Genomic DNA, 25,632 nt, shown 5'->3' on the forward strand with positions numbered 1-25,632 from the left:
GTAATAATCTAAAAGAGAGGATATGTGCAAGAAAAATGATATTTACTTTTACAATCTATTCGTATATTAAAATTTTAATAAATTTTAATTTGATATATTTTTCTTTAGAAATATCGAGTATAAGATTAGTGAATGAAACAATATAATTACTACCATACAAGTGTCACATATGAATTCATGATTTTCTCTTACATTTTTGAAATAAAAAATGACCAAAATTAAGGGGGCTGACCCTTACAACCAAAAAATTGGTAACCAACACATTACCAATACCAACACATTACTAGCAGAGACCAACTGAGGACCTTAACAGATTGAACTAAAGTTTCACCTAACCACTGTAAAACTTATGCATCTTACTATTGTCACAAAAGTTTGCACCCATGTCCAAAGTTTTTACCTAAGGATAACCTTGTGAAACATGGAAACAACCTCCAAGCTATGGGACTTGAACTATGAGGTTGAGTCTTTGGAGAAGGCCAACTTCCTTTACTATCAGGGCACACCTAAGTACTCTTGGAGAGGAAAAGGGAGAAGGAATGCATGAAAAGAAAATCTACCTATTCTAATCTAAGGGGGTGATGCACCAAAATAGAATGTTCAAACCAATCTCTACCCATACATGCACTATTGAACCATCATGACACCAAAAGATATACACATTCAGACTTTCTTTAATCTAACAATCACATGCAGATCAGAAAACCAAAATGAATGACACAAGGAAAGAGAGGATTCACTTATATACCATTCATAGGCCAAAAGAGATACAATCATGCAAGATTGTAGATCTCCACAATACACCAATGAGAGGCAAATAGTTCTTGCACTTTACATCAATGGCTAAAGGAGATAAAGGAGAATGCCATACAGTTCAGAGGCAAAGGGAATTTACACATGAAATTGCAGAGCAATATCAGAGAATTCAGAGAAGGGTCGACCCCTTTAAAATCTAAAATTTTTTCCTTTATAGCTCAAGAATAACTGAGATATTTTTCCAACTGAAATTACTCTACAACCCCTACCATTAAGCCCTACAGAGAATAATCATGGAAATTTGAAGAAAATATGATCTGAGCATAGATCCAGATGCAATGATATTTGATCTTGGTTGGAATAGGGCCTTGAGCAGATAGAAACGATGCCATTAAATTTTTTGACCAAGTAGATGGATTGGATCAGAGGTGATGGAGTGTTTTCCCATGTTCATTGAGTTTAGCATTCATACAAGAGTGGTAGGCATTGATCACAAGGATTAGATCGTGCAACAAACTTAATTTCCCTTATTTCTAGCTCATGAATCAACAAGATCAGCAGGTCAACTTAACTCTGCCACTAGAATGAGCCACATGGACCAACGATCTTCTTTTATTTTGCCACTCCACAGAGTCTCCATGCAGTTGACCATATCTTTTAACCAACTGCACCACCTCCTCAAACCCTGACCGTGATAGTCACATAATCACTAGCCCAACTGTCAATGCTAACTATTAATACCTTGTCTAGCCCCATTGGGACACGTGTCCTTCAGGTGCTTTCTTACATTGTTTAATTTCCTCACAACTCCTTATTGCAGGCATGTTCTAGTTGTTGATCCTTGAAGATCTAATGGTTGGCAGGTATAATTGGGAACATGTGATGTCATGGGATAGGTGTCATCAGGGAACTTTCTCGCATTACTTAATCTTCTTGCAACTTCATATTGCCAATACGCATCAGCCACTGATCCTAGGAGATCTGACAGTACTCATAACATGTACTCTTTGAACTTGCACAAATATCCTCCACGATGTCACATGGACGCATGTCACCAGGCTGCTTGCTTGCATTGTCAGAATGTCTGACGAAGCTTAGAATGTGGGAAAGTGAGCACCAATCAAATTGCCAGATCACTAGCCACCTTGTCTACCCTTTGCGGCCCACAAAAGAACATGGACCCACTTGCCATGTGTTGCTAAGGGGCTTCCCCACAATGTTTAACTTTCACTTGTTTTGATAATGCAGGAAAGCACCCACCATAGATCTAAGCAAGATTTGACGATGCAAAAATTTGTAGGTCGATGAAAATAAATTTAGAAAATAAAGAAGTACCATAAAGTTTTATCATTTTATTTTTTTGATATTTCTAGGGCATTTAAATAATATAAAAGGTGGGAAGTAGCCATTGGGTGGGACTGCATTTGAATTCAAATTTTGGTGAGAGGAAAAATAGGCAACATTTTTGGTGACTCAGAGGGGGTGCAAGCCTGCTATACATAAGATCAGTGGCCTAAAATGTCCATTGGGCTATAGAGTCATGAAAGATGTGGATCAATGCACTATAAAACCCTAACCTTACCTCTGTGGCAACAACATTGAAAATCTCTGTCTCTGCAACTTTGAAACTCACATGTGCTTGTGCACTTCTTGGAAAAATGGAAAAAAATAGAAAGGAAACTACTCTAATATGTACAGGAAACTTCAAGCCCTACCAAAAACATGGTTTGAGATAGATCCCATTGATTGGGATAGGAAAAAATTCACCACTAGGCCTACTTAATTGAAAGGCATTGACCTGCTTGCAACTGACAATCAGATAGGGACCACTCCATAGTGCATCAAATTTTGAGTGCCTCCCTGGTTTTGCCCTATCTCAATCCCATTTCAAAACTAAATCACCCTCTCTAAAGGTTCTGGCCCTAGCCTTCTTGTCAAAGCTCCTTTTCACCTACTGCTGATGTGTTTTTAGGGTCTGCATGGCCCAATCTCTTTTCTCTTCCAACTCCATTAGCTCTACCATTCTCACTATCATGGAATAATTTTTAATTAGCTCCAGTTGATGAGCTAGTTCTAGGGATGGAAATTCTAATGAAATTGGAAGCCTTGCTTCTCTGCCATATACCAACATAAATGGTGAATTCCCTATTGACCTCTTAGGTGTTATTTTGTCAGCCCACAATACAGTCCTAAAATTTTGATGCCAACACCTTTGGTTATCCTCTATAGTTCTTTTCATAATCCTAATTAGTTTTTTGTTAGAGGACTTAGCCAAACCATTGCCCTAAGGATAGTAGGTTTGGTCCACCTGAATGGGATGAAGAGGAAGAGCTGCAAGCTTTTGTTTACTAGAAAAGAAAGCACATTTTTCACATTTTCTCACATACTTATGACAATCATGGAATAGGGATGGCCATTAGTAACCAGCTCTCATGATCTTCATTGCAGTTGTTCTTCTGAGAAATGACCACCTTCAGGACCATCATGAAGTTCTCTGATCATTCTTTCAGCTTGGTCTATGTCAATGCATCTTAATAGGGCTCCATTAAAATCTCTCCTGAAAAGGATACCATCAATTATGATATAAGGGATTGAATATAATCTATAATATCTCCTTTTAGTTCTATCTAACACTTGAGGGTATCCGTTGCCTAATAAGAAATTCTTCATATCATCCATCCAGTTCCTTGGGTCATCATTTCTTGCCTCCTGTTGTTCTGTTAGTATCATAACAACTTCCTCATCTGATTCCTAAGATGATATCATCTATTTACACAACCCCTTCCCTCTTACTAGCTTGCTCAAAAGGAAAATTTTCACTAATATCTTTGCTCAAAAGGAAAATTTTCACACTGGCATGGGGTACTAATAGATGAATTTTATTATGAGATAGGAGGTGTATAAATTTCTTTAAATCTCTAATGGCTACAAGAGCCTACTTTTCTATATAGCTGTATTTGTCTTCATACTCTTTAAGCCCTTCACTAAAGAAGGCTATGGGCTGCTCTTCATCTTTATCATTTTCTTGAGTCAAGACAATAGAAATGCTTGACTCACCACCTAGGGTATAAAGGATGAAATCCTTTTCAAAATTTGGATTAATGAGAGTGGGGGCCGAGGCTATGGCTACCTTAATCTCTTCAAAACTTTCCTTCCCTTCCTTGGTCCATGCAAATACCATACTTTTCTTGAGCATAGCCGTAAGGGGTTTTACCATGGTGGCAAGATTAGGGATAAATCTTCTCACAAAATTTATCCTACCAAGGAAACTTTGCAACCCTTTCTTATGTTTAGGAAGAGGGAGAGAAAGTATTGCTTTTGTTCTTTCTGGATCAATGGTTAAACCATCCTTAGATACAATGTGTCCTAATAATTTTCCTTGATTGGTAGCAAAGACACACTTGTTCGAGTTAAGGGATACCCCAAACTCTCTACACCTTGAGAACACCTGCCTTAAATGATCAAAATGATCTTCTACATTCTTTGAATACACTGTGATATCAATAAGGTAAACTAATAAAATCTTTTTAATCACATTTTTGAAGGCCATCTCCATTGCCTTCTGAAATGTAGCACTTGCATTGGTTAGCACAAATGGCATCTTACAATAAGCATAGGTACCCCATTTGGTAGTGAATGCAGTCTTGTACCTATCAGACTCTTTGACCAACACCTGATTGTAGCCAGAAAATCCATCAAGAAATGAAAACCTCTTTGAACCACTAACCTTGGACAAAATCTACTCCATGGAAGGGAGGGAATGGTGATCTTTTGAGGGAAGCTTGGTTAAGGTCCCTAAAGTCCACACACAATCTAATTTCTCCATTCTTCTTCCTAACAGGGACAAGGTTTGCTACCCATGATGAATGCTTGATGGGGAAAATTATATTGGCCTCAATCAATTTGGATAGCTCTTTTCTCATTAAGGGTTCAATTTTGGGATTCACTGGCCTCTAATTTTGTCTTACTGGTTTGACATTATCAATTAAATCTATGGTATGCAGAAATAACCTTGGGTCAAAACCCTTTTAATCATCATACGTCTAGGAAAATATATCATTAAATTCTTGACACAGATGAATAAAACTTTCTTGCCCAATCTCAGAACATACCTTCCCCATGTTTAAGGATTTTCCATCCACAACCATGATTGGGGTGTGATCATCTTCGTCAGCAGCTAGGTTCATGAATCTGCCTCTCACTTGGTCATTAGGATTGAAAACACCCTCTAAGGTAATGAGACCCTTAGGCAATTTGTTAGAACTGAGGTTAATGATTTGATCACCATATTGATCTTGCAGTCTTGACTGGTTCTTATTTGAAAATTCTACTTCATTCTGCAAGAAACTTACAATTTGTTCATAAGATTCAAACACTTGCCAATGGATGTTGTTGTTAGCGATGGAAGGCCTTACTACCATTTTGATTCATTGCTTCTTCTCCTCCTCAAGACACATCATGAGATGCACCTATTGCTGCAAGTCTATCAGCATGTCTATTTTCTTTTCTAGGGATGCTTTGAATATTAAATGCATTGAAACCCTTAAGAAAATCCCATACCCTATGTTTATAAGACTTGAGCAAACCGTTCTTGGTGATATTCTGATTTCTCGCTTGATTAACCACCAACTCACTATCTCCATACACACTTAAGGCTTGAATTCCTCTTTTTTGAGCAAGTAGGAGACCTTGAATCAAGGATTCATACTCGACCACATTATTAGTGCAACTAAATTGGAGACTAAAGGAGAAGTAGTACCTTACTTGTGCAGGAGAAATCAACATCACGCCAGCCCCTGATTCATTCTTATTCCTTGATCCATCAAAGTACATACTCCATATCCCACTCATATCTTCTTTAGTTTCCATAAGATTGGGAACTAGGGCATCCTTCTCTAATATACAATATGTACTAAGGCCTGTCTCAAGGGTTTCTGACATAGGATCAAATTGATATGAATTAGCCCATTTATCTAAGAGAAAATCAAGTATCTCTGCTAGGAAAGTAGTAGGCTCATTCATTATGTCATTCTCATCCACTTCTAGGATAGTGCAATTCATGTTTATGAGATTAGGGGTGTAGGGTTTAGTATGATGGAGGGCTAGAGGATTTTCTCTAATCGAAGCTTTGGCCCCATATCTTGTCCTCAAAAAAAAAAAAAGACCAATCAGAATATATGTAACCACCTATTTGGGTAGTGAAATCTCTTGACAGACAGATGGCAAAATGTGGCTTGATTTTAGCAATAGATATATCTTGAGTTATAGTACAACTAGAGAAAGCATGTAGGGCCATTTCCACATTCCTAAGGATCCCTATAGTCTTGACATCACTACCATCCAACTATAACACATCCCTAACAATGGGTTCATATTTCATTCCCAAAGCATCAGCAACACACCTAGGCATCATTGAACTACTAGCCCCTGAATCAATCATGCAATTGTGGAATAGTTTATCTCCTATAATTAGGGAAACATAAAATGGAGGGGGTCTAACCTTTTTACTTGTTTCTTCCTCCCTCAATGGCTATACTAGGCTTGTGGCACTTTCCATGCTGGGTGGCTGATCCTTTGGTTCAATACTTTCCAATTCTTGCTGCACCAACCTCTTTTACATGGGTATAGTAGAAACAACATCCCACATGGAAATATTCACATTTTTTTTCTTCATTTTTTCTACCAAATTGAATGGCGTAGTAGGTGCTTTGGTAGAAACCTTGGGAGCTGCATTTGTAGAAGGTTGAGGTGGAACAACTTGAGGATCACTTACATTCTTTCTGCCATTATTTTGCCTCTGCTGCTGAAAGGTATTCAATTGGTCATTTGCTAATTGATCATGAGATATTACATTTGAAGTTGAGGCTTGATTGGGAAGACGAGGGGTAGCATCTTCAATAGCTCTTCTTTTTCTCCTAGTATTGTGGGCAATGGAATCCTGGTTTACATTGTAATTCTCCTACACTTGATGATTCATAAAGGAGCAATCACCTTGTCCCTGCATATATGAGGCCTCTTTAAATTGGTCCTCCTTGTATGATTGTCCTGTTGCAGGCTCTTGGATGGTCAAAGCCAAATAAGATTCAACCTTCTGACACATCCAATGAGCATAGGAGTAGTTATAGGAGGGACACAAATCCTGATCTTGGGCCATGTTGTTTTGAGGGACTATGGCCCTACTTTGGTTTACATTTGAGTTTGAAGCATGACTACTTTTCCTATTCTAATCAAAATAGTTGTTCCCATAATTATGATTTGGAGGCCTACCACTGTTTAGAGTTTGATGTTTCAATTGGTGAGCCTTACTACCTTGAGCTTTCTGTCTTTCTATAGTCACCTCCTTGTTGCTCACTTTCTGCATCATAGAGAAGCTTCTTCTCTTGACCTTGAAATCTTTTAACTATGTTCGGCATCATAGATTGCATCATCTCCTTCATTTCATCTATTCCATTTGAAGATGATGAAGGTTGAGGGACTAGAGCAAGGGATTGTGATGTGGAAGTTGTGGGAAGAGGAGCCATTGCTGGTTGGTGATTTGGAACATCAGGAAAGAAAGGCATGTGAGGCCTTAGAGCTAGCTTACCTCCTTTTATTAGGATGTTTTTTGACTTTATTGCTATGTCATAGGAATTATGCAAGGCATCTCCTCCCATAGTTTGGATTGTAGTGGCAATGTCAATGTTAAAAGCTCTGAGGTAATGCAAGAAGGCATTACCAGGGGTAGGTTTTACTGAAGCAGGTATTCTATACCATGTCTTTTGAAATCTATAGTTGAAATCAGTCATACATTCATGGGGGGCTCTTTAAATAGTAGTCAACTATTCTAAAAATGACAAATGGTCACTTTTTTCCTCAAAGTGTTTGCACAGTCCTGCTCCTAATCCATCCCAATCTATTATAGAACCATGAGCCAAACCTCTATACCATTGTAATGCTTTTCCTTTCAAGGATGAGGGTAGAAGCCTAATTGTAACATCATCCTCTGTAATTCCATGGATATTGTAGACATTTTAAACTTCTTGAATGTGTTCTAGGGGAGAGATATAAGTTTCACCAATAAACTCTAGTATACTTTTGAGTGCAGCTATTGGTATGTCATGTCTTTGGGCCAATAAAAGAGGACTTCCTGTTAGGATAAACCACAGACAGAAATAAAAACTACATGAAAATATAACCAATAACAGAAAATAATAGAACACACAAAAAATGAACACAAGGCACCAAGATTTAACGTGGTTCACCCAATCCCTGGGCTACGTCCACCAAACAGCAAGTTCAATCTTATTACAATCCGGTGATTACAACTTGATTACAATCCGTAATCCCTTACAGCTCAATACCGCTGCAAGAACCAATTTTGTATCACCACATATGAAAAATACCCAACCCTAAGCCCCTTTTATACAAGTATTAAACTGCTTTAGGGTTATAACATGTCGGCCATATGTCGGCCATAATATGTCGGCTACCATGTCGGCTACTTCCCAAATTTTTTTTTTCGAGGCGATGCCCTGAACCCCACTATTTATGAAGTATGTACAGTACTTTCCTAATCAGTCACCACAATCTAACAATCTCCCACTTGGGGACTGATCAGGCTCTACACTAAACAACAATCTCCCACTTGGAGACTGATCCTATAGCAATACAACTACTGCATGGGGCTCCCACTGGATTAAACCACCCTGGACTCTACTGTTCTTTTATTCACATTTAGTCTAAAAGACTAACTGAAGCTGAAGAGGAGTTCAACTTCTCCCTTGTTACAACCTTTGTCAACATATCTGATAGATTTTCATTGGTATGTATCTTCTCCAGCTTTAACTGTCCATCCTCCAAAACTGACCGAATGAAATGGTACTGCAACTGTATGTGTTTGGTCTTAGAATGCAGAGCTGAATTCTTAGCAAGATGAATGACACTCTGACTATCTGTGAACAAATAATTATCCTTCTGAGGATGTCCCAATTCTTCCAAGAAGAACTGAAGCCATATCATCTCTTTGGCTGCCTCTGTAGCAGCAACATACTCTGCCTCTGTAGTGGAGAGAGCATTAATCTTCTGTAGCCTAGAAACCCAGCTCACGGCTGCCCCACCAACAGTAAAGACATAACCTGTAGTACTCCGCCTGGTATCAATATCCCCAGCCAAATCTGAGTCAACATAGCCCTGTAAATCAGTAGTAGAGCCCCCAAAGTGTAAACACTTATTGGATGTTCCTCTCAAATATCTGAGAATCCACTTGACAGCATGCCAATGCTCAAATCCTGGATGACTCATATACCTGCTAACGACTCCCACTGCATGTGCAATATCTGGCCTAGTGCATACCATAGCATACATCAAACTTCCTACAGCTGAAGCATAGGGTACCTTGGACATCTTATCCTCCTCTTCCTGTGTCTTGAGACACATCTCCTTAGTCAATTTCAAATGACCAGGTAAAGGTGTGCTGACAGCTTTAGCATTCTCCATAGAGAAACATTGCAACACCTTCTCAACATAATCAGCTTGAGATAACATCAATGTTCTGTGCTTCCTATCTTTGCAAATCTTCATACCAAGGATTTCTTTTGCTGCCCCCAAATCCTTCATAGCAAATGCATGTGCTAATTGGCATTTCAGCCCCTTAATATGATCCATGTTAGACCCAGCTATAAGCATATCATCAACATATAAACATAAAATAATGTAGCTATCATCATCCAACCTCTTAAAATAAACACAGTAATCTGAATGACACCTATTATATCGATGCTCATGCATAAAACTGTCAAATTTTAGATACCATTGCCGAGGTGCTTGCTTCAAGCCATATAAACTTTTCTTCAATTTGCACACTAAGTTCTCCTTACCTTTGACCTCAAAACCCTATGGCTGAGCCATATATATTTCTTCATCCAAATCACCATGAAGAAAGGCTATTTTAACATCCATCTGCTCTAATGCAAATCTTCAGTAGCCACAAGACTTAAAACAATACGAATAGAAGTCATTTTAACAACAGGAGAAAATATCTCATCAAAATCAATTCCCTTTTTTTGTGCAAATCCTTTTACAACTAACCTGGCCTTAAATATTTTCTTACCTCCTTCCTCTTCTTTCAACCTGTAAACCCATTTATTCTGTAAAGCCTTTTTACCTGCAGGCAACTTGCACAAATCCCATGTCTTATTTTTCAGCAAAGAGTCCATTTCATCTTTCATTGCAGAGTCCCACTGAATCTTAGTATCCACCTGCATAGCTTCATCATAACTTTCAGGTTCACTAGCATCAGTAAGTAAAATAGAATACAAAGAGGGAGAAAACCTTTGTGGAGGTCTAATTGGCCTTGTTGACCATCTAACATTCATTGGTGTGTGTGGTATTTGTTGTTGCAGTTGTTGCACATCATGAGGAATGGCTGGAACATTAGCTTTTGGAGTATCATCCAGCACTACATAATCATCTTCTTTCTTCTCATGTTGCTGCAACAGATCTTTGTACAACACTTTTTCATTGAATATGACATCCCGGCTTCTTATAATTTTATGATTTTCAAAATCCCAAAGCCTATAGCCAAATTCATTAATTCCATATCCAACAAAGACACATTTCTTTGATTTAGCTTCTAGCTTGGTTCTATTTTCAGAGTCTATATGAGCAAAAGCTTCACAACCAAAGGTCTTGAGAAAAGAATAACTCACCTTCTTACCAGTCCATGCTTCCTCTGGAATACCACAACCCAAAGGAGTAGAGGGACCTCTATTAATCAAATATATTGTAGTATTGACAGCCTCCGCCCACATGTGTAAGGGCAACCCACCATGCAACCTCATGCTCCTTGCGCGCTCCATTATAGTCACGTTCATGCATTCAGCCACTCCATTTTCCTGTGTAGTCCTTGGAACAGTTTTTTGTCTACGAATACCATTAGTGGAGCAATAATCTTCAAATTCATGACTGCAATACTCACCACCATTATCAGATCTGAGACATTTTAATTTCTTACCAGTCTCATTTTCAACCAAGCATTTCCATTTCATAAAAGTTTGAAATACATCAGATTTCTGTCTAAGGAAATAAACCCATACTTTTCTATTTGCATCATCAATAAATGTAACATAATAATGAGAGCCACCAAGGGAAGATACCTAAGCCGGTCCCCATACATCTGTATGCACAAGCTCTAATTTCTCCTTTTTGTTTTCCTTCCCAGTCTTTACAAAACTCACTCTCTTTTGTTTTCCATACACACAACTTTCACAAAAATCCATATTCACACATTTTAGACCTGGTAAAACTTTCCTTGAATGAAGTACTTTCATACCTTTCTCACTCATGTGCCCAAGTCTATTGTGCCACATCGCTGTATCAGAATCTACAACAGCTATTTGTTCTCCCTCCTCAACTGCAGTAATTGTTCTTGAATATTCATTTTTCTTTGAAACAATCAAAGTAGAAGGAACAATATGACCTGTACAAAGATATAAGGTGCCTACTTTTACACCTTTTGCTACTACAAGGGAACCTTTTGAAACCTTCCAATTTTTATCATTAAAAGTAACTACACAACCCTCATCACCAAGTTGCCCTGCTAAAATTAAATTCCTACTCAGCTTTGGAACATGTCTTACCTCATGTAGTAGCCAATGATTCTCATTCTGCAACTTAATCTTAATTTTTCCCTTTCCAACAATCTGACAGGGTTCATTATCCCCCAAATAAACAAGCCCAAAATCCCCTTGGACATAATCAATGAAATAACCTCTATGAGGTGTAGCATGAAAAGAAGCACCAGAATCTAAAACCCATGAATCATCAACACTCTCTAAAGACAGAAGCAAAGCATCCTCTTCGGATTTGTTACTTACCACATTTGCCTCTTTGTCTCCATCTGATTTATCTCCTTCATTTTTCTTTCGAGTCCAGCAATCTTTCTTTTTGTGCCCTGGTTTCCCACAGTACCAGCAATCATTTGGTCCTCTTGATTGAGACCTCCTCCCCTTTGACTTTCCTCTTGATTTCCCACAATTTCCAGAGTTACTTCCTCTTTCAGTCGTTCTGCCCCTGCTTTGTGCATTTAAAGCACTTCCTGATGTAGATCCACCTAAGGATTTTCTACGAGTTTCCTCACTAAAAATAACACCGATCGCATCATCATATTTTAGGGTACTAGATCTAGGAACAGAATTACTCACCGCCATTACCAAGCCATTCCAGCTTTCAGGCAAAGAACACAAAATCAAGAGAGCCCTAATTTCTTCATCAAAATTGATACCCACAGAAGATAATTGACTAGTAATAGTATTAAACTCATTTAAATGATCTGCAACAGATCCACCTTCTTCCATTTTCATATTAAATAAACACTTCATGAGAAATACCTTATTTGAAGCGGAGGGCTTTTCATACAGTGTCGCTAGGGTTTTCATCAAATCTTTTGTCATCTTTGCTTTTGTAATATTAAATGCCACCGATGGTGCCAAGCATAACTGAATGCTTCTGAGTGCCTTTCTATCCAAAAGATCCCATTCAGCCTCTGACATAGTTCCCTGATTCTTGGCTTTTCCTTCCAACGGCTTCCATAAATCCTTCTGATATAAATAGTCTTCCATTTGCATCTTCCATAACTGGAAGTTCTACCCATTAAACCTGTCAACCCTCAACTTACCCTCATCTGCCATTGCTCCCACTCAATTGTGAGACTCCCACTTAACCGTGAGACTTTCCTGCAGAGGATAACTGAAAGACAACCTTGCTCTGATACCACTTGTTAGGATAAACCACGAACAGAAATAAAAACTACATGCAAATATAACCAATAACAGAAAATAATAGAACACACAAAAAATGAACAGAAGGCACCAAGATTTAACGTGGTTCACCCAATCCCTGGGCTACATCCACCAAACAGCAAGTCCAATCTTATTACAATCCAGTGATTACAACCTGATTACAATCCGTAATCCCTTACAGCTCAATACCGCCGCAAGAACCAATTTTGTATCACGACATATGAAAAATACTCAACCCTAAGCCCCTTTTATACAAGTATTAAACCGCTTTAGGGTTATAACATGTCGGCCATATGTCGGCCATAATATGTCGGCTACCATGTCGGCTACTTCTCAAAATTTTTTTTTTCGCTTTCCTAATCAGTCACCACAATCTAACACTTCCACCATTAAAGGTGGCAAACGTATAGGCTATGGGTTGTGCCATATAGACAAGCGATCTATTGATATGTGCTGATGGCAATCTAGACTAAGGTCTAATAGTAGGAGGAGTAGAGATAGATCTTGCAAGTGTATTTGTTACTATTGCACTCCTAACTGGTGATAAAGATACTCTAGTCTCCCGTCTTCTAGGATTTGAAAATGAAAGCTCTTGGTACTAAAATTTACCTCTAGAAGATGCCCTTGTTTTAGCTTTGGGCATGAGCTACTACAACTTTGGTCTGGAACCAGATGTTTTTGAAGCTTAGAGTCACCAACTACTTGAAGAATGAGCCTCTTAAAGGCTTAAACACCGAAGTTAGTACTATCTCTTCAGTATTAATCTTGGAATCTTTCTTTTGATACTAGTAGACTTGAAATTTTCTAAATATTGTCCCATCAGGCATGCCAAAAACTGTTGTCACAAAAGTTTGCACCCATGTCCAAAGTTTTTACCTAAGAACAACCTTGTGAAACATGGAAACAACCTCCAAGCTATGGGACTTGAACTATGAGGTTGAGTCTTTGGAGAAGGTCAACTTTCTTTACTATCAGGGTGCACCTAACTACTCTTGGAGAGGAAAAGGGAGAAGGAATGCATGAAAAGAAAATCTACCTATTCTAATCCAAGGGGGTGATGCACCAAAATAGAATGTTCAAACCAATCTCTACCCATACATGCACTATTGAACCATCATGACACCAAAAGATATACACATTCAGACTTTCTTTAATCTAACAATCACATGTAGATTAGAAAACCAAAATGAATGACACAAGGAAAGAGAGGATTCACTTATATACCATTCATATGCCAAAAGAGATACAGTCATTCAAGATTGCAGATCTCTACAATACACCAATGAGAGGGAAATAGTTCTTGCACTTTACATCAATGGCTGAAGGAGATAAGGCATAATGCCATATAGTTTAGAGGCAAAGGGAATTTACACATGAAATTGCAGAGCAATATTAGAGAAGTCAGAGAAGGGTCGACCCCTTTAAAATCTACAAAATTTGCCTTTATAGCTTAGGAATAACTGAGATATTTTTCCAACTAAAATTACTTTGCAACCCCTACCATTAAGCCCTACAGAGAATAATCATGGAGATCTGAAGAAAATTTGATCTGAGCATAGGTCTAGATGTAATGATATCTGATCTTGGTTGGAACAGGGCCTTGAGGAGATAGAAATGATGCCATTAAATTGTCTAACCAAGTAGATGGATCAGATTAGAGGTGATGGAGTGTTTTTTTTGTGTTCACTAAGTTCAACATTCATACAAGAGTGGTTGGCATTGATCACAAGGATTAGATCATGCAACAAAACTTAATTTCCCTTATTTCTAGCTTGTGAATCAGCAAGATGAGTAGGTCAACCTAACTCTACCACTAGAATGAGCCACATGGACCAACGATCTTTTTTTTTTTTGCTACTCCATAGAGTCTCCACGTAGTTGACCATATATTTTAACCAACTACACCACCTCCTCAAACCCTAATCGTGATAGTCACATAACCACCAGCCCAACTATCAATGCTTACTATTAATACCTTGGCCGGGCCTGTTGGGACACATGTCCTTCAGGTGCTTTCTTGCATTGTTTAATTTCCTCACAACTCATTGTGGACATGTGCCATCCATTAATCCTTGAAGATCTAATAGTTGGCAGGTATAACTAGGAACATGTGACATTGTGGGACAGGCGTCATCAGGGCACTTTCTCGCATTACTTAATCTTCTTGCAACTTCATATTGCGGGCACATGCTAGCCACTGATCCTGGGAGATCTGACGGTACTCATAACACGTGCTCTCTGAACCTGCGTGAATATCCTTCATGACATCACATTCACATGTGTCACTAGGGCGCTTGCCCGCATTGTTAGAAATTTTGATGAAGCTTAGAATGCAAGAAAGTGGGTGCCAATCAAACTGCTAGCTTACCAGCCACCTTGTCTACCCTCTGTGGCCCATAAGAGAACATGGACCCACTTGCCACGGATCGCTAAGGTGCTTCCTCGCAATGTTTAACTTTTTCTTGTTTTGATAATGTGGGAAAGCACCCACAATAGATGTAAGAAAGATCTGATGGTGCAAAAAGTTGCAGGCTGACAAAAATAAATTTAGGAAATAAAGAAGTACCATAAAGTTTTATTTTTTTATTTTTTTGATATTTCTAGGGCATTTAAATAATATAAGAGGTGGGAAGTAGCTGTTGGGTGGGCTTGCATTCAAATTCAAATTTTGGTGAGAGGCAAAATAGGAAATAGTTACCAACCAACATAATACTATGAACAAAATCATCTAAACTATAGTAGTAGTCTAACAAGTCTATCAAACTATGAGAGTTCATCATAAAACTATTCACATAACCATGCCTACCCAAGTCTGAGCAATAGCTGAAAACCAACAAAACCAAAACCAACATATAAACATAAAAATTTGGATCCGAGGATCCCCAAAATCTTAGAAACTTAATTAACAATTTTCTTCTTTCCCTTCAAAACGAGTAGAATCTGAGCCCAGTCATTTATAAGGAATTTAAAGAGGAGCTTATGATACTCCATATTCATTTAAGTGTCCTCCTTCTCTTGAGCCAACAGTTGGAGGGTAGTGGCAGTAGTGTGGGTGACCTTAAGGGAAAATTTAGAGAAGGGGAAGAACCCTTCTTCTAAAGTTTTAACTCTTTTTTCCAATTTGGCATATACCTCCAATTGCTCCTTGGTCTCTTCCTTATTATCTGCTTCCACCTTCTTAGCTTCCTCTTTAGGATTCCACACTTGGTTATCATCCTGCAAAATCCTTGGGTTAGTAAAAACCTTAAGTTTTTCTTTGGCTAGGGAGGAGATAGTGATGGGGGAAGTGTTCACTTTTTTTCTATCCTCATATAAGGTAATGGGCTAAAGGGTAAAGCTGATAGAAACATGGGTAGTCTCCATGGTTGCAACATTGCTAGCTACCACTTGAGTATTATTAGAATACAATTGGGCCTTGTCAATAGAATTATCTAATGAGTTAACAATTTTTTCTTCCTCCTCCATTCCTTCTTCTCCTTTGTAATCCTCCTCCTCCCCTTCTTCTTCATTATTTTCTGCTCTCTCTTCTTTAGCCTCCTCAACCCTAAACCTATTTGATTTTTTTTTTGTGTCTTGCCTAGGATTGGGCAATTCTCCCAGACCTTCTCCTAGCCTTTCCCTCAGCCTCCTCCTCCTCCTCTTCCACCACCATAGATTTTTCCATTTTAATTTTTTTACTTCCCTTTTGTTCCCCAATTATATCAAATTTTTTCTTTTTCTCATTTTCATGGCTAGGGGAGGGTTGCGGGTTATGAATTTTTATTCTAGTATTGGTGCTCGGGGGTGAATTCTAATGGTGGCACTAGTTGTCAACCACCACCACCCTAAGGGGACTAAGGGCTAGGTGAAATTTGTATAGGGGAAAGATAAGGCCTTGGTGAATAATGGTAAAGTTTTGCCCTTTATTTCTTTTCTCCCTAACATCACTGACCATATCTTCAAGAGAATGTAAAAGAAAAAATAGGATAGAAATAAAATCCCTTATCATAAAATGATTCAAAAAAGGGAAATGATATTAGAAGAAAACATCAAACCTACCCTCTAGCATTAGATATTTCATAAGAACTAGGCACACATCATCCCATGGAGCTGGTAGTTTGTCCCTCTTAAATCCTCCTCTAAAGTGCACTGGTTCCTCACCGTCTACAATTTTTTTTTTCATATTGGCCTCATCCATAGTTTTAGTGACCTTATTCCATTTCTTTCCTCTCATTGAAAGACCAGTAGCCATGGCTATCACCTCCTCATTCACTTGAAAAGTGATTCCATTAATGGTGACCTTGTGGTCATTCCACCCATTGACAAATTGAAGGGCACAATTCTCATCATACCTCGCCATCGACTGCATGTAGGGAAAAAAGACCCTCTCCTTCAACAAAAACTAGGTGGCCGTCCTATCTTTTAAGTTCTCCATTTTCATAGGCTCCAACCTATTCAAGTCCCCATGCATATCTATCCCACCAATTTCTCGTTCTCCCACTTCAGTGATACGCATCTGAACCAACTTGTCTATGAAAGCACTGCACCTACAATCGATGCTGAATCTTTCAACAATTAGCAAAGAAGTTTTATAGTCCCATGCTTGATAAACTTCAAAATCCTATGCAAATTCATTATGGGATTCATGATTGTATTATATCATAATTTTAGCACCCTGAAAATATCTAACAATCTGATAAATGATATCATTCATACTTTTAAATGGATAGAAATTTGAATTCCATGATGGGTTACCATAATAATGAAGTAACATTCCTCTGAATTTGCATTGACTCATATTTCTATTTGTACAACCATGTCTCCTCATTTCCCTAAAACCTTTCTTAATTTTAGCACACTTCAACTCACACTTGCCAAATTTGGCCCCAGCATTAAATATTATAGACATTATTACATGATACTCCTACTTTCCTTGCTTATCAAGGACTTAATGTCTTCGTTAAGATTCTCCATATTCCTCCAACATGTGAATGCCATAGATTTAAACCCCATGGTAGCTGCCATGTCAGCCACCTTATTTCCTTCCTTGTAGATGTGCTATAGGTGGACTCTTTCCATCCCATATAAAATATGCCTAATATAGATAATTATAGTTTTGATATTCCATCATGGTTGGGATGCTCCATTAGCCAAATTAATGATTAATTTGGAGTCCCATTCTATTGTTATTTCTTTAAGTTGCATTTCACTAATTAGCTGCAGCCCCTAGAACAAAGCCATTGCCTCAGCTAGATTATTACTTCCATTTCCCACCTTGCCAGCATAGACTAAAACTATACCAACCTTCCTATCCCATAGAACTCCACCTGCCACTCCAACACCTCCTCTAGTAGATCCATAAAAATTTAGTTTAAATTGTGTAAGGGTAGGTGGTTTCCATCTCATTTGTTGTCTCCTCAATATTTTTGAGTTGTCAAAAAGGAAAAAATCCTCATGACAACCTTATTTCTCTACAATTTGTCCATCTTGCCTACTTGGTTCTTCCTTCAGCTTTTTACATTTAGCAACCATTATTTTTTCCTTCAATAATTTCTCCATTATTTCAAAAACTACCTCCATCGATTTTCCCTCCTTCCTAAATATTCTATTATTTCTTTCTTTCCATATATGCCAGCAAATATATGGTGGAATAATTTTCCATAGGAAGATCAATATTGGGTGATAGAAAGGGCAACACCAGTTCTCCATGAATTGACCCATATTGTCTTTCATAATCCAATCCAAACCAAATCTCTCTCAAACCTTTGCCCATATCCATATAGCATATTGGCATTCAAGGAATAGATGAGAAATGCTCTCCTCCTTTTCCTTACTCCACCATGGTGGATCAGGGTCCTTACTAAAATGGTGTTTGTAAGCCGATTTGATTATGAAGCAACCACTTGAAGTTAAATCCCAGATAGTAATGTCCTCTTGGAACAGAATTGCGGGTCTCTATGTTCCCAACAACTCTTCCAACTCCTTTAGTAGCTGAATATCCTCCTAAGAGTAAGTATCTTTATAAAGTTTCTTCCACTTCCTTCCTTGATCAATATAGTCTTCTACCTTCCTTCGCATGTATACTTTAAGTAACTCCATTACTCTTTTGAATCTGCTAAAGACTAGCGATTTCCCTCCCAACCAATTGTCTTCCCAAAATTTGATGCTCTGACCATTCCCCATTATCCACCTTGTCCCTTCTCTCAATAATCCTCTACTCCTAACAATATTCATCCAGATTTTAGAGCCTCTTGGGAGGTCATTATTATATAGGTTCCAATTGAAGAGGGAATTCGACAAATATTTAGCTTTCATTATATCACCCCAATCAGTGTTGTCTTCACCCAATCTCTAGCCATTCTTTGTAAGAAGAGCCTTGTTAAGGTCATGAATTCTTCTTACTCCCAACCCCCCTTTTTCCTTTGGCTTGCACACCTCTTCCCAATTGACCAGATTCAATTTATTTTTCTCCTCTATTCCTGACCACAAGAAATTCCTTTGTATTCTCTCAATCCTATCTGCCATATTTTGGTTAATTTTGAAAAGGGATAGGAAGTAAATGGGAATTCCCTAGAGATCTACCGAGAGAAATTGCAATTTTCTATCATTGCTTAAGATCTTCCATTTCCATCCTGCAAGTTTCCTTTGAATTCTGTCCACTATAATATTCCAAAATTCATTAGTCACTTCTTTAGTAGTAAATGGTAATCCCAGATAAGTATTTGGGAGGTTTGCAAACTAACAACCCAAAATATTCCTTATCCTCCTTTGTAATTGGGCATCATTGTTAAAGAAATAAATCTTACTCTTGTGGTAGTTCACTTGTTGCCCTAAACTTTCTTCATAATTATGAAAAACAGTCTTCCATGCTTTAGCCTCCATAACCAAGGATTCTCCAAAAAGGAATGTGTCATCTACAAATTACTGTAGAACTTTGGTTTTAGTAGTAGTAGTAGGTTTGACCCCTTTGACATAGCCAGTATTCACTAGTTTAGAGAAGGACCTCCCTAATACTTTTGCAACCATGATGAAAAGGTAAGGGAAAAGTGGGTCACCCTTTTTTAAACCTTTTTTTGCTCCAAAATTGCCCCAGGGAGAACCATTTAGGAGAAAAAAATATTAAACTAAGCCAACCATCATCTTAATTAGATTTATAACCTGTTATTAAACTCCACTCTTTCAAGCACATCCTAGAGAAAATCCCATTTGACCTTATCATAGGCCTTGGAGATATCCAATTTGAGGGCCATACCCGATCGTTTGTTTTTCTCCACTGAGTGTATAATCTCATGTGTACTTATTACCACATCAAGGATTTTTCATCTTGGGAAAAATCCTTTCCATGGATTGCTAATTATTTTTTCTAAGAAAGGCTTTATTCTGTTTACCAAGACTTTAGCAAATAACTTATAAACAGTATTACATAAACTTATAGGCCTAAAATCCAACAGACTCAGTGGTGTGGTAATTTTAGGAACTAAAGCAATAAAATTCTGATTAATCCTCTTTAGCATCTTTCTAGTTTTGAAAAAATCCCTAGTGGCCCAAACTAGTTTAGGTTTAACTACCTCCCAAAACTATTAGAAAAACGTAGGTGGAAACCCATCTAGACCTGGAGCTTTATAAGCTTTCATAGAGAACATAATGCATATCACCTCCTCCTCTATGACGTTACCTAGAATGTGATTGGTTTCTACCATTCCCAGCACCTATGGTATTGTATTAATCAAGCTTCTTTTGATCACAAGGTTTCCAACCTTATTGTCCTTAGCATAAGTCTTGAAAATGTAATCCACCACATGTCTGCCCATTTCTTCTTGATCCTTATAAATCCTTCCCTCATCACCATCCAACCTATTGATTGTATATCTTCTTTTATGGTTAGAGGAAGACCTATGAAAGAAAGTAGTGTTTTATCCCCCCTCTATAAGCCATTGTATTCTTGATCTTTGTTTCTAGAAAATTTCCTCCCTTAACAGAATATGCTTCCACTTCTTTCTATATTTCTCTTCCTCCCGAGTTGCACTTTCTAGGTTGGTACCTTTAGCAATTTCTCCTTGAAGTTTTTTAAGTTTTTCCTCCACCTCACCTTTGATTTTAAACAAATCACCAAATGAGTCCTTAGCCTAGCCCTTAACATATATTATCCAGTTTTTAGGTCAGTCTGTACATTGTTGTACCTTTTATCCTTATATTCTACCATTCTTGTACTCTCTCTTTGAATTCTAGGTGAGCTTGCCACATTATTTCATATCTAAAAGGTTTTGGTCCTCTCTTAAAACCATCCTCCCATTGAAAGATAAAGGGAGAATGATCCGAAGCAGTTCTAGTGAGATTCTCTAGATGGGAAATACCTAGTTGATTCCAGTTCGTTGTCACTAATAACCTATCCAGTCTAACTTGGATAAGGTCCTTTCCCTTTCTATTATTAGTCCAAGTATATGGGTTCCCTCTTAGTTCCACATCTATAAAGTCCATTTGGCTCATAAAATCATTTAGATCTTGCAAGCTTTCTGGGCAGTCCCTGTTACCACCCAATTTCTCCGAGTGGTACAAGGGAGTATTAAAGTTACCCATACACATCAATTTCTTGTCCTACATAGTTTCTATAATCCTAGCTAATTTATCATATGTTTCCTCCCCCCCTAGCTTGTTATTAGAGGCATAAATCTTAATTAGTCCCCAATTGTAAATACTATATTGGAAATCAGTTATTATTAAATTTCTATCCTTCCAAACCTCAACTCCCATCATAGAGTTTAGGCTCCACATAGTAGAAATATCCCATGAGCCTCCATCAGCCTCCATATGCATGTAAGCAACACCAAGACAAGCATGATTAACAATTTTATCAAAATTGGCACTAGGCACTTTAGTTTCTTGTATTAGAACACAGTCAACTTTTTCCTAAAAAATACATTGTTTTAAAGCATATTGCTTCTAGGGGTTATTCAAACCCCTTAAATTCCAAGAGAGGAATTTCATTTCTTACCTCTAGTAACAGTCTCCAGTGTAAGTTTCTTACCACTGGCCACATTCCTTATTGCTTGTTTTGTCCTGGTTTCTTTGATAGATGGCCTTCCAATAGTCCCATAGGCACCCACATATGGCTTTTTACCCCCTCTCTTTTTCTTTTTCTGGACCTCCAATTCCCCATTGTCCTCCTCATGTGGTGAGGTAGGGCTATGTTCCTTATCAATGCTTGCCATGACTTTAGTTGCAATCTCCACTAGGGATGCCTTAACCATTTTTAAAGGGGTACAAAATTTTACTTGAGTATCACATTTTGCAATCATAAGATCCTACAGGCTATTACCTCCCCAATTTTTTGGTGAGCTAGGAAGAGGGTGGCATACCTCTATTTCACCTTCCTCCAACAACTCACCTTCCTTAAGTTAGTTCCTCTAATTCCCTTTTAGAGGGATATTCCTGCAATTTCTTCTTGTCTTCCAAGGCTTCCCCTTCCCCAGTAGCATTATGCTCTTTTCTTGGGGTGGAAAGCACAGGGTGATCCTCCATAGTTTGTGTATCAGTAGTCTCCACCTCCTGTCTTGGGGCCTCCGAAGGTTCCCCCATAGTTTCCATAACTATCCCTGGAGTACTCTCCTTTAGTTTTTCCTTTTGCATTTGGGCCTTGCAATCCACAATAAAGTGTCCAAACTGGCCACATTTCTGGCAGAACAAGCCCACATTCTCATATTCAATGGCCTGGACTTTCTCTCCCCATTTGGTCTTAAGTGTAACCATAGTTAGGAGTGCACGATTCAATGCAAAATTCACACAAAACCTTGCATAAACTATACACAATTTTTGCATAGTTACCTTATCCATTGTGACAAAATGACCAAAAGAATTCCCCACCCATCTTAAGATCTTTTCATCCCAAAATTCAAGGGGCAGTCTAGGTAATCTAACCCAAAGTGGGGCCAATTTATTTAGCTCTACACTAGCATCAAAACCCGGATGCCACTTTGTCAAAGCAAGACAATGTTTCCCATAATACCAGGTACCTGAGAGAATAAGATTGGTATCTTCCTCTAAAGTAAATTTGAAACAAAAGAAGTCACTAGGCATAGTAGAAACCCCCACACTACCTCTAACTTTCCATTTCTAACTCACCCATTTTTGAACCATCTTGATTGTTGGTCTGAAAGCAAAAAATCTACCAACCACACAAAGTTTGAGACTAGAAGTCACACTGTCCATCAAACTATCAGGGAGGGAGAACACCAGACCATCTAAACCATGAGCAATCTTGGGGTCCTTTGAATGGGCCTTAGTCCCCTTCGAATGGGCATTAGTCCTCGAGGATCCCACAAGCGCATTTTTCCAACCCATCAGGGACCCATTAGCCATCATCTAACCACCTTCTGGAGGACCACTAGTAGGGCCACCACTACCCAAGACAACAGTGTTGGCATAAGTCATCCCAAGATCCCCCTTGGACCCACAACCATCCCTCATGTCCTCCAAGTCCCTGCATAATGCAACCATCATTTGCAGATCCAAGCAAGGAGGCGAATCCAAGGGCTCAAGGCTTGCCATAGTTTCAAAATTCAAATTCAAAGTTACCTCTCTTATTATGTGTATTAACAAGTGACATAAAGCGTCAAAGTTCTCACCAATAGTGCAATGCATTTGGATCTTCAAAAATGTATAGGGCTTTGTGATTTAAGCAAGCAAAATTGTGAGCGCTTAGATTGCCACTCTATAGAGGGGGCTTCATTAAATTTTTATTAATTTAAGTAACTCATATATGCACTATTATTGAAATTATTCTCTTGTCTTCAAATTTTTTTTTGAGTTTAGGTCTTGAATAATATGTGTGAGCTGGATTGTGATAATTTTGTATGTCAAATGTGTAAATTTGTTAAACTTTTTTTGATCAAGTCATTAAAGAACCATCTTATTGTTGCAATAAATAACATATCAAAAGTAACATCATTAATTTGAAATCTTTTTAAAATTAAAATTAAATGTATTGTAAAGATAAATTAAATGTGAAAATTATGTTAGACTATTTAATGTAAATTTGACTATATATATTTAAAAAAAAACCTATTAATTATTATCATTATAATTTATTTTCTATTAGTTAAATTTTTTGTACAATTAAATAATTTATTAATAAATGATATTTATTAACTTAATTATATTTAATTCTAATATTGTAAAAATACACAAGTCAAAACAATATTTTCAAAAAAGAATCTAACTAACCCAATTGTAAATAGAGATAAAATTGACATTAATCAAATGACATTGTTTTATGTGTTGTAAAAAAATCTAATTGACATTTGGTATTTGCAGAAAGATAAAGAAGATACTTTTGCATGACATAACATGCCATTAATGAAATGACATGATATATTTTGTATATTTAAAAAAAGGAAAATTAGTTTTTATCCCTACCAAAATTGGCATAGGCCAATGGGATTGGTGAAAAATGTAAATTATAAAATTTTGAAAAATAAAGAAAAGATATAAACATTTAAAATTTCTTTCAACCATTTAAATTCTATTATCTAACTGGTCAATAAAACATGAGTTGAATGGATGCAATAGTATTTTGCCCTTCTAAGGAACTAAAAATTAATAAAATAATATTCAAACTCAATAAACGTATGTATGTAAAATCTATATTTCTTTTGGTGTGACCAATTCAAGTGTGTAAATGTGAATGACATTCGATAATAAAATTTATTTCTCCATTAGATGAGTTTAAAATGGATCATTGAAATGCTTATTAAAGTTCTATAAATTTATATTTTGTGTTGAAAGTATCTTTCAAAAACTATTTTATTTTAAAAATTAGAAATATTCTAAATTCTAATATATTTAAGAACCATTCTATTATTTTTATTATATATTTAAGAACTATTCTATTATTTATAACATGAAAATCAAATATCTTAAATTTGCCAAAAATACTATATATATCTATAATATTATTTATCTTAGGAATCATACCAATTATGCTCTTCCCTGTAACTTATTGACTACAACAATCAATGTTTGTTTATATATCTAACTAGCACTTGTGCCATAGGAGGTGCAAGGTAATAGCCAATAGGTAAATTTGGATGTGATGATTTTGATCATTGTTCACTTATTAAAAGATTTAATCCCTTTGATTATCTTTTATTGTCTTATCTTTACAATATGCACAATTAATGATTCCTCCAAGTCATGTACACAAAACCATAATATTACTTTTGGCATTTCCCGTCCAATTCACAGATGTTGACATTTCAATAAGTGTTGGGGCATCCTTATTAGAGTCATCACTTGGAATTTCTATAATTGGATGAGGTAGTTGGTTGTATTTCATAACCTAGAAGTAACAGATAGTGGATAAATTAACAAATGTACATTATACCCTAGAAAGAGGGTTTGCTGAGTTTGTGTATACCAATTAAGGAATGTCAAATACTCTTTTCACCCCAACAAAAAATTTGAAGGACTTAATTGAAAATAGTAGAATATCAAAAGGAATACACACAATAAGAGTTGAATGAAGATAAATTAGAGAGCATTGGATAACAAAGACGTAAATATTAGAGCATTAGACAACAAAGATACACATTTCCTAACACATAAAGGACATCATTGAAATAATAGAATGAAAAAATAAATATTTTCTCTAAAGATTGAATGAAAAATACACACAAACCCTTTACAAAAAAAAATGTGAACCCTTGCTATAGAAAAGCCAAGAAAGACAATAGTTAGTATATTAAATGAATAATTGACATTTAACACTATACAAAATAAACAACCACCAAAACACTTACAATTGAAAATCCAATTTGAATCTCATTCATATGAATATGTCAAATACCCTTCGAGCCTTCTCAAATTTGTGGTTCTTTGAAATATTCTGACCCTATATTTATGAGTTATTTTTTAAGAGGGGTAAACGCTTTGACCTGGAGCTATGAACCAGTGAGGCCACAAACGGGGGACCTCATCCCCATGAGATTTGAACCTTGATGGCAAGAATAACAACACAACCACTTAACCATCACAACATGCCTAAAGGGTTTGTGGTAAACCTAGTGTGACTCGAACCGGAGTTGATGCATAGCACCGGGATCATTAGCCTAACACTACGCCTCAC

This window comes from Cupressus sempervirens, chromosome 5 (assembly GCF_028749045.1).
Source record: "Cupressus sempervirens isolate cs-2001-9-10 chromosome 5, ASM2874904v1, whole genome shotgun sequence".
Lineage (NCBI taxonomy): Eukaryota > Viridiplantae > Streptophyta > Pinopsida > Cupressales > Cupressaceae > Cupressus > Cupressus sempervirens.